Here is an 11914-nt window from a genome sequence, read left to right as displayed (position 1 = left end):
GATTTATATTACGATCCATTCTCCAAGCTCCTCTATCTATCTGAGTTGGGTTTACTGTTTTTCCCCATCCTTAAAATCGGGATTGTGAGAGTCGGTTGGGTGGACCCTTGGTGTATCAAACTTTGAAAATCTGGAGTTGTAAGAATTATGAATGGTTTGGATCAAATTTGAAAGTCTTGAGTAGGGAGATTTTTTTTTGGAAATTACGGACCGTAGTGGATGGAAATGGATTGTTTCCATTTCAAATGAAATGGAGAGAAGCTATTTAGGTAAAATAGTGGGATATAATTGTTCTTCTCTTAAAATATAAGGATATTTTTTATCTTCATTTTTACACCAATTTGCCTAAATGGCTCCTCTCCAAAATGGAGAGGATCCATTTCCGAATTGGAGAGAATCCATTTCCGCAATAGATGTAGCTGAAATGGAGAGGATCCATTTCCGCAATAGATGTAGATGAAAGATAACGGTATTTGGCACTTAATGTTGAGGGAAGAGAATGAACGAGAAGGATCCTCTCCATTTGGTCGGATTTATGGGGAAATTATGTGGTTCATAGAAAGAAAGTAACCATTGGGAAAAAGGCCAAAGAAATGAAAAGAAAAAACGTCTTAATGTTTTTTTTTTAAATTATTTTTATATTTTAATGTTTCAATAAATATTAAAGATTCATCTAGTACAACTGCGTTGACGTGAATCTCCATTAAAAAAATGGACGGAATGTTAGCAAATCATTTTGTCATTTTTTTTACTGTTCACACCACTTTTTCTCATAAAAATAACCATCAAGACATTCTCGATCACATTAATAACTTTTTATATAATATTATTAACATTTTATATCATATCTTTCACATTTTATTTCTATTTAAATAAAAAAATAACTACAACATAAAACTTTTTTATTTTTCAATACAGAAAAATTCAAAACTTTATACCACATTAATCCACTTCCGTTGATAGGAAAGAAGAATAAACAAGTTGAACTCCGGTTCATCATATCCAAAGACGACTTGACTTCAATGTCTTATTGGAAATGTTTTTCCAAGTCATCAATCCACGTCAATGCGAAAATTAGGGGCCCCCAACATTTATATGGTGATATATAGTATAACTTTCTAATTTTCAAAGAAACTTTTGATACATCTTTATTATTTTTTAGAGCCTCCTTCTATTATGATTGGGTCAAAACTTTCTTTTACAACATTTAATATAAATTTGACACATCAGGTAAAAACATTAAATACAATAAAATGAAAACATAGTATTTTAATTCAAATCAATTGTATGCCCACCACCCACCTTCCAGCTCTCAAACTTCTATATATAATGACCATATTTCTTTGAATTTTACATTGAGCTTTCCCTTTAGTGTGCAAAGGAAGAAGCTGGTTTACCTACAAATCAATGAAACAATTTTTGTCAATGGCGCACACACCTTTACTGAAAGCCTTGCTGTGGAGTTTACTTGTGTTTCTTCAATTTCATCAGCACGCAGCCTGCTTCCACGAAGAGAGGATTGCTCTGTTGGAGTTGAAGGCGTTTCTGAAATCCAATATTATTAATGGACATTACCCCCTTCTTCTATCATGGATCGACGACGCAAAGAGTAATTGTTGTGGATGGGAGAGAGTCACGTGCAACTCCACCACCGCTCACGTCATCAAGCTTTCCCTCGACAACTTAAACCAATCTCCTTTTTTACCTGACAATACTACTGATATGTATGGAGATCCTGTACATGAAGATGAGAAGAATTGGTCGCTAAACGTGTCCCTGTTGGTGCCTTTCAAGGAGCTCACAAGTCTTAATCTCTCCGACAATGCAATCAGTGGTTGCCTACCAAATCAAGGTATGTTGTCAGCCGCGGAACTCTAATCATTTTTCAGTTCGTTATATTTGAAAAGTATTTTTGTTCTTTTACCTTTTGAGAAGACAAAATATCTCTCAAATATAACAAACTCGATATTTAAATGGTAGAGGATCTTAATTCGTCAAACGCCCTTGTTTTTCAGATATTACAACTCTTTTTTCTCCTTGATATTTGCAATTTTCTGAGCTTTTTTTTCTCTTTTTTTAGTTGATTTGGCACTACTAACACTCAACTCAATTCAAAATTTTATATTATTCAAACAAACCAAACATATAATCTCAACCAGAATAACTTCTATAAACTAGCTCCTTTGTACCCACCAATAAGCAGCTGCCACTTAGGATTATAGCGCAAACTCAAATAAGAACAAAAACACGAGATTATATAGCATTTTTTTTTTTTTTTTTTTTTTTTAGAATATGGAGAACTGCTGAGGGTGGCTCGCCGGCCACCCCATCAATTTTTATTTTTTATTTTTAAATAAAATTAATTTTTTAAAGTTTAGGTGGAATAATCTAGTGTGGTAGTGTTTTTTCCTTAAACTTAGGTTTATTCTAAAATGATTAGGTGTCACTTGATAAGTGGTGGGCACAAAGGGGTGGGTTTACACCATCTCCTTATAGAAGTCACTCTCAATCTCAACTATTTTTTCTCTTTGATATTTACAATTTTATATTCAGTTTAGTAGAATAGGAAAAAAAAAATCACAAACCCAAACGAGCTCACGTTGAAAAGATGGCTTTTGAACGTCTTCAGTCTAATTACCCCTCCACCTAAAAAGAAATAAAAAGCGAAAAGATATCCTTGAGCCCTTTTGTTCTCTTCCGTGATAAAATTAAGATTTAAGAATTGTAGGGGTCGGATTTACCTCTTTAACAATGATAAAGATAATTACAAATATTAATTTCTAAAGTTTTATTATTGGTTTTTTTTTTTGTTGAATCATGGGTGTCCCGTGTGATTCTGAATTATATATCATCCTAAAATTAATTTATCAAAATTAAATTCTCAACGTGTTAAAAAAAAAAATTGGATTATATATATTAGAATTAAGCAGTTGATATAAACTGTAAAATTATATTTAAATGATGAGTCCTGCTATTAGGCTGCTAAGAGTCAGACAAGTGTCTGCCAAAGTCTGATATGGCTTTATTAAAAAAAAAAAAAAAATTGTAGAAAAATCTCTCTCTTTCTAGTCCTGCTAGATTTTGTTTTTGTTTTGTTTTTGTTAAATTTTTATGAATTAATATTTAGTTTCTAAAACCTCAAAATTTATTTTTGGATTTAAAACTAAAACCTAAGGGTGGAAGGTTAACTCTTTAGAGATGGTATCACTTAAAAGAGATTTTTTCATACTAAATTTAGTGCTAATACCTCAAATTTAGTGCTAATATCCCAAATTTGAATTTTCCTTTAATATCTCTCTTCTTCAATTTAAAATAAAAAATTAAAAAAAGAAAAAAGAATGTCCACGCTTGAGGCAGCCAAAAATCTCAACTCTTAAATGATCCTTATTTTAAATAGCTCATTTTATATCGTCTTAAATATAGTTTTAGCTCAGTTTTCGGGTTCTGTAGTAAAACTCTTTAAGCTTTTAATTTTTTTTTCCTCTCTCTCTCTCTCTCACATAAAGCAATTACCTAAACTCCAGCTTTATTTGCACCAAATTGAATGATACTCGTTTAATTTTTTGTAATTCCTCAAGGGATCGGAAATTATGAAAACCCACTCAACCTCTCTTCTCAAAACTTTTTGGCGGATGGCAATTTATTATAGTTTTAATTTTATTCATAAGATCCGGGGACCTTCTTCGGCCTTGGAGGTCTGAATGGTTAAGCATCACATTAGATAACAGTCATAAATGTGGTGGTTTGTTCTGTGAATTTGATAGTGCTTGCAAAAATATTAATATAATATAAAAATTTATTATATTAATATTTTAAAATTCAAAATGTCTTAATTTAATTTTATTGCCTTAAACTTCAATTTTTCATTGAGCCGCCCATGTCTAACATCAAGTAGTAGTTATTCAGTTTAGTTGAGTTCAACTTGTGATATTGAAAATGTCAAAATTCACACTTTTCATTTGATGAATAATGTCGTTTACTTTCAATTAACGATTAACTCCAGACACTGTGACGAATCTTGGATGATCAATAAGAATAAATGAAAAAAGAAAAAGAAAAAAAAAGTCCAATTTACTACCAAAAATTAAAAGTAAAAAGCACTACAAGTCAAGTGCTCTATTCTATATGGAGAGAGTCATTTAACCATAGGTTATAAGCATCAATCATAAGGTTCAAGCTAGAGTATGTAAACCATTTTGAAATAGAATATTTCTATCAAATTAATCTTGAAATTTTATAATTGAAGCATAAGATGGAGTTCTTTTTTTGTCTTCCAATCATTTTCTTCCAGGTTTTAAAAGGCTAGCACTACTTCCAAAATTGGAGATATTGAACCTTGGTTCTAATTCCTTTGATTATAGCATTATACCATCTCTAAGTCGACTTGCGTCCCTTAAGAAATTGAGTCTTGCAAAAAATAATTTGGAAACGTGGAAAACAATTGCAGGTAATCTACTATTGCTACCCTTCTTCCCTTTATATTTATCATCATCATTTCAAAGCTTCTTTATTAATTGTACTTTTGTCCGTAATTATTCACTTCTTTCTTATCTCTTACTAGTGAACTTATATCCCCTAAAAATAAAAAAATTAAATTAAATTAAAAAAATTAAAAAAAACTCCCCTAAAGCTGAACATATATTTTGGATTTAAATTTATCACTAAATAGTACTTGTGATTATCAAGTGATGTTGTGCAGAAGTTTGTGTCTGGAGATAAATGGTTGTGCAGAAGTTTGTGTCTGAGATAAATAGAGTTTTTACAGTAAATTAATATACATAGTTGAACACAACTCTACCCTAAAAGTCTAAGCTGATGAGATAAGGTCGACTTAGGTATATTAAGTACTATTTTCTTTTATATTTTCTAAATGTGAGACTCAACACTCACAATAATCTCCCTCTCACTTGTGAATCTTTTTACGAGTGTCTCGCGGTGTACATTAATATACATAGTTGAACACAACTCTAACCTAAAAGCCTAGGTTGATGGGCTAAGGTCTACTTAAGTATATTAAGTACACTTTTCTTTTATATTTTTTCAATGTGAGACTCAACACTCACAACAGTTTGAATTGTGCATATCTAGTTAGTAAGCTGTAAAAAAAAAATATTTTTCCTCTAAATACTACGAATTGCATACTTGCTTCTTCTTTTTTTTTTTCCTCTCTTTTTTAATAGGTCTACTATAGGTTTTGAAAGCTTCTCAAGATTGGCGAACTTGAAGACCTTAGATCTTAGTAAGAACAGTTTAAACAGAAGCATCATAGAATCATTGCCTGCACTCAAATCTCTTAAGAATCTGAATCTTGCTTGGAATTCCATAGAAGGATCATTTCCAATCAAAAGTACATATGTTGATCTTTAGTATTACTTTATAAAAACTGCAAGCACTTCCAATGATATTTGAAATTTTCCATGTTTTGTTTTATGTAGAATTATCGGCTTTTGAAAACTTGGAGATATTGGATTTAAGTTTTAATGAGCTCAATGGCTCCCCAACAATCCAAGGTAATGAGAGAGAGAGAGACTTAAGTTTGAAATTTTCAATAACTTCATAACCACACTTTACTCTCATCTTTCATATTTCTACTAAACTACTTATTTAGTTTATAACATATCCGCATTCAAACCTCTGTTTTATTTTTTTTTGTTTTTTATTTTCAAATTTTTACTGCTCAAAGATTTTAGGAAACGTTATATAGATTTCTTCCCCAAGCAAAATAATGGAAAATTATACCATATTCTTCTTTGTTCCAATTTACACATAAATCTATCTTATATATATATATATATATATATGACACTCACCCTCAAGGCAATAAAAGGCAAGATTATATATTTATAAAGTCTTGATTACCAAAAAAGAAAACCACCACATAGGTTATACAGTTTGCGATCAAGAGAATATCAATTTCAATTGCAACTGAAGTGTAGGATTGGGCTGATGTTCATTGTAACTCAATCAATCACTAATATTCAATACAAAAATCCTAAATAGTTAAGGTTCCATATGTTGTTATCAGTATTGCAGTTAGTCTACAGTACTCGATAACAAATGAAAAATAGAAGCCGCCAAACTAGCTCATAGAAGATAATTACAAGAATAGGGTAAAACATTACGAGACTGTATTGCTGCATCCCATTATGTTGATGTTTGTCTTGAATCACATCAATTGTTCTTGAATGTCTATCATGTTAGAAATATCCAAAGAAAGTTGTGTTCTTGAATGTCCTACATTATAATCAACATTGCATATGAGGCTATACTTACCATTTAATTAACCAGCTTACGGTTTCTTGCTGACTATAACACTAGAGTAGCCAGATTTTTTATTTTTTTTAAAGAAATAGATCTATTACAGGTTTTGAAAACTTGTCAAGATTGGAGACCTTAGATCTTAGGGAAAACAATTTCGACCAAAGCATCATTGAATCATTGAGTGCAGTCAAATCTCTTAAGAATTTGAATCTTGCTTGGAATCATATAGGAGGATCCTTTCCTGCCAAAGGTATGTTGATCTTCCGTATTACGTTATAGAAACTTTCCATCATGTTTGAAATTTTCTATGTTTTGTTTTATGCAGAATTATCGGCTTTTGAAAACTTGGAGAGGTTGGATTTAAGTGAGAATAATTTTGATGGCCCCCTAACAATCTGAGGTAATGACAGATACTTAAGTTTGAGGGATAAATGTTTTTTTGGTCCTTGTGCTTTGAAGTTTGGACAAATAGTTACCTAAGTTTTTAAATAGTGATTAAACACTCCTTGAGATAAGAAAAAAAAAAAAAAAAAACTAATTAGTATTTGCATTTTAGAAAAAAAAAAAAAAAAAAGGGTACATATTAAATTGTTCCATTTTATATAAAAGTCAACTAGTTTACTCTCAAGATAAACCATTATACCATTACTCTACCATTTTAACTCTCATTTCAGCTTTGAAGATAATTTCTTAAGCATACTTCTTCAATAATATTCTTAACACTACTTATTTGTTACAAAGAGAATTATTAATCCAAATAGGACTCTTAAATCATCTAATTACTTGACTAAGACTAACTCTATTAACTCACTGGAAATAATCGAAATCAAACTCCATGTTAAACTCTAACACAACCCTTCCAAGACCAAAAAATTATGTTTACATCATTTGTTTCTCCTAAAAATTTCCTCGTTCTAGAATAAAATTCAAAAAATGCTAGGGGTACTAACTCTTTTACTAAAAGATTAGTACTAACAAAATATGAAACTTATTTATTGATATTTGTTGCATTTTTCTTTATTAATTGTTTTGATCCTTTACGATGAATAAGCTCCACATCATGTTAATACTCATATGATAATAAAAGAGTTAGTATCTTAACATTTTCATAAAATTCTGAAACTAAACTACTAGAGAAGAAAACCAATTAACAACAATAAATACTGAAAAAAGCACAATAACTGAGGCATTGTCAGATGCCATTTAAAGACTCAAGCGGCCTTGTTTCTTCTTTAACAAAACTCCTTGTCCTTCTCGTTTGACCTTTTTTTTTTTTTTTTTTTTTCTTCTTTCTACTTTTATGCGCCAAACAAAAAAAGAAGAAGAACATATTCTCTTTCACCATCAACTCCTACTTTGAACAAGTCAAGATTTTTTCCTAATGCCTTCATGTACTTACATGTCATGGTAAATGGGCTTACTAGTTCTCTTTGATTCGGGCAAACGCCTTGCCTTCATGTACACACACTCTTCCCATCCAAAGGAGATAATTTTCTCAAGCATACTTCTTCAATACTAATAGGTTCCAAAGAGAATTATTAATGCAAGTAGGACTCTTAAATTATACCAATAAGGACTAGGACTCTTAATTCATTCTAATAATTGACTTGATGAACGCCTACCAATCACGAGTAAAAAATTTGGCATTTACTTTCAAAGTTGCAATTGAAATAGAATTTCTATTTATTATTGGTCGGTATGCGTACTTTATCTCTGTTCACTTTGTGGTAGGTTTGTCTAATTTCAGTAGGCTGGAGATTTTAGATTTGAGTGGAAATTCTTTGACTGGAAGTATTTCTCCATGTATCGGAACACTTTCTTCATTAAAGGCTATATCATTAGTTAAGAATCAGCTCAATGGCACTTTACCTGAAGGTATGAATCAACTATAAAATCAAGTGTATATAATTTGTTAGTCTTACCTATGTAATTAATTATTTACAATTGATTAAGAATGTGAGAAAAGGTGAAGGACCATGGTTGATTTAACTTAACAATTGACCATTCACTCTTTGTTATTTTTTTGTTTTCAAAAATCCCGTATTTAAAACCTTATTTTTCTTGTTGATTCTTAGAGTGGAATATAATTAGGATATAAATTTCTAATGTTATTCCTTTTGACAGAGTTGTGCGCACTGAAGAAGCTTGAAGAGTTAGAACTTTATGATAATTTGCTTGAAGGGATCCTTCCAACATGCCTAAACAATATGACATCTCTTAGATTGTTAGATATATCTAGCAATCGATTCGTTGGAAACATCTCTTCATATCTGATAGCCAGCCCCACATCACTTGAGTACATTGACCTCAGGTATAATCAGTTTGAGGATCTATTCCAATTCAACATATTTGCTAATCACTCTAAGCTTAAGGTGATTCTATTGGGGAGTGAAGGCAACAAGCTTGAGATAGAAACTGAAAAATCTGCAGGTTGGGGCCTCTCGTTTCAGTTAAAGGTCCTTGTATTATCTAACTGTAATTTGAACAAGCTCACAGGAAACATTCCTAAGTTTCTCTTTGACCAGCGAGAATTGAAAATAATTGATTTGTCTCACAATAAGTTGAAAGGAAGCTTCCCCATTTGGTTGCTTGAAAACAATAAAGAACTACGAGTTCTAAATCTTTCCCGAAATCAGTTTGAAGGTTATCTTCCATCTTCAATTGGTGAGATGAGTAAATTGGAGAACTTGGACTTGTCCTTTAATTATTTCTCGGGAGAGTTACCAATGGAATTGGTAGCCAATTGCACCTCCTTGGAAGCTTTGAATTTAGGCAATAATCGGTTTAATGGTGAACTTTTCTCAAACCACTTCAATCTGGAATCTTTGCGTACTTTGAAATTAAACGACAATCAGTTTACAGGTACTCTATCAGTTGTATCCTTGCAAGGGACTATCCTAAGATCTTTTGATATTAGCAACAACAGCATGTCAGGAACAATTACTGAATGGATAGGAAATATGACAAATTTGAGGACTCTAATCGTGAGCAAAAATTCTTTTCGAGGTCGTCTTCCTTGTGAACTAGGTTCATTTGAATTTGTAGACCTTTCTCATAACTCACTTTCCGGATCATTACCTTCTTGTTTGAATCTACAACATGTTGAGCACCTACTTTTGCAAGGAAACAAACTTACAGGACCAATACCAAAAGCTGTTTTCAATTCATCGTCTCTTTTGACATTGGACCTTAGAGGTAACAACTTTTTTGGCAAGATCCCAAATGAAATCGGTGCACTTTCTAACTTAAGAATCCTTTTGTTGAAGGGCAACAATTTCAGGGGTATAATTCCGAATCAGCTGTGTTGGTTAAAAAAGATCGGCATAATGGATCTTTCCATGAACTCTCTTTCTGGGACAATACCAAATTGCTTTCACAACATGTCCTTTGGAAAGATACTTATTACTGATTATCCTGTCTATGACGAACATGTTTTTGTAAAATGGTTCATCCCATTAGCTTCCACATTCCAAAGGCTCTTAGAATCAGAAAGTGAAAGCTATTACATGGATATAGAACATAGTCAACAAGTTGAGGTTGATCTTATAACAAAATATAGGTCTAGCTCCTACCGTGGTGGTATCCTAAATTACATGTCTGGATTGGATTTGTCATGCAACAAGCTAAAAGGTAGAATCCCACAAGAACTAGGAAAGCTATCTTCAATTCATGCATTGAACTTGTCTTACAATCATTTGACAGGTTCCATTCCACAAACATTCTCAAATTTGTCCCAATTGGAGAGTTTAGACCTTTCTCACAACAATTTGAGTGAAGAAATTCCATCAACATTGATTGATCTGAACTTTATAGAAGTGTTCAATGTGGCTTACAACAACTTATCGGGTAAAGTTCCAGACTTGAAAGCAGCACAGTTTGGAACATTTGGGAGCAGTAGTTATGAAGGAAATCCATTTCTTTGTGGACAACCACTAGAGAGTTGTACCAGAGAAGACGAGTCACATCGATCACCAACAAAATCTTCAAATGCAAGTGAAGGGAAATGGTATGAAGTAGATCATCAAGTCTTCTCTGCAAGCTTTATCGCATCTTATATTATTTTCTTCTTGACTGTATCTTGTCTTCTTTATATTCATCCTTATTGGCAACAACGATGCTTCAATTTAATTGAAGATTTGAAGTACCAGTGTTATTATCCTGTTTTTGATACCTTAAAAAGATTGTCAAACCGTCTAGAACGTTAGATATATTGAGATTGAAAGGACATCTTTGATGGTAGTGATCATAGCAATACATTTTATTATGAATAATTGTTATTGTGATCTAATATAAGACAAGGTGTTCACTTGCACTTGCTTTCTTCTGTATTATAATTCTTGTCATTTGATGATGGATGTTGTTCTTGTAGCTAGAAATATTATTAATAGTATGAATAAACTTAGCTTTTCCATTCATGTGATTTGTGGAAACATTTCTAGATAGGAAAACAATTTATTATATTTGGAATTATAACTTGTAGTTGTGCAAAAAGCATCAATTTGTCTAATCCTTTGCATTAGAAGACAGTTAGTCAACTCTCAAGACAGTGATGGACTCTGGTACAGATAATTGTATGCATTGATAATTTGGTGTTTTACACGCATTAATAATTTCTGCATTAATGTTTTGTTGGAGTGTTTTTGGGGTCAAAACAAGCAATCTCAACAGTCATCTTCTTAGTTGAGCTGAGATTGGAGACCACGTCTCCGGTGTGAGAATTGTGTGCCTACAAAACAAAGAAAGCGTCAGAGGTCCCTCGGCTGGAGTCAAAGGCTCTCAAATTCGTAAATTAGCTCGTTTATTTTAAGAGTGAGGAGGAGATAGGAAAATCATCTCTGGTTCTTAGAGAACAGAGGGAGGAAGGTCTGAGAGATTTTTTTTTTTTTTTTTGCCTTCTTTTTTTGAGAGATGAAGAATGAGGAGTGTGGTGCTGGTAATGAAGTATATGTCCCGGCAATCAAATTAGAGTTAGCTCATGACTTGTTAGGTGGTCCCTCTTTATGTGGGGACCAACCCACGTGGCAGGAAACACAAAGGGTTTCAAACCCTTTGTGTGCTATATATATATATAACGTGACAAAAGAAAAAAAAAAAAAAGAGAGAAGAAAGAAAGAAGAGTGCGGCGAAACAGTGCGGCTCAGGAGAGAAAGAAAAAGAAAAAGAAAAAGAAGAAAAAAAAAAGGTTAGGCCTTTTTCAAATCCGTCAGAGATTGGAAGGTCGTTTGTGGTTCGATCTTGATGCAATTTTAGAGTGTTGCTCCTGACGACGAGTGCTACGTATTGACTGGTGTCGATCGTTGGAATTTTTTCTCAATCGCTTGGTTGCTAATACCTACTTGGTGAGATCTTTCTTTATTCTTGTTGGAATCCACTTTAGGGTGATGAATTTATGTTTAATCCAAGAATGCATGTATTCTTGATGTGGTGATAACCTCTAGATATTTCTCTAGGGAAGACAAATTGTAAACTCATTATTGTTGATAGTGAAAGATTTAACTGGACTAGGTCCCGTGGTTTTTACCTTCGCATTGGAGGGTTTTCCACGTAAAAATCTTGGTGTCTTGCTTGTGGGTTTGCTTGATTATTATTTTGCTATTGTGTTACTATTTAATTTGCACAAAGAGGGGTAGATTAATTCCACGGAGCATCTAAA

The 11914-nt window shown here is 32.4% G+C and overlaps 1 pseudogene; it reads left to right on the top strand.

Moving 5' to 3' along the window:
• The first annotated feature begins 1425 nt into the window (after window positions 1-1425).
• LOC132188001 (receptor-like protein 1) lies at window positions 1426-10466 on the top strand (annotated as a pseudogene).
• Window positions 10467-11914: the final 1448 nt, after the last annotated feature.

This window comes from Corylus avellana, chromosome ca7 (genome assembly GCF_901000735.1).
Source record: "Corylus avellana chromosome ca7, CavTom2PMs-1.0".
NCBI lineage: Eukaryota > Viridiplantae > Streptophyta > Magnoliopsida > Fagales > Betulaceae > Corylus > Corylus avellana.
This window is presented reverse-complemented; position numbering and strand designations above follow the sequence as displayed.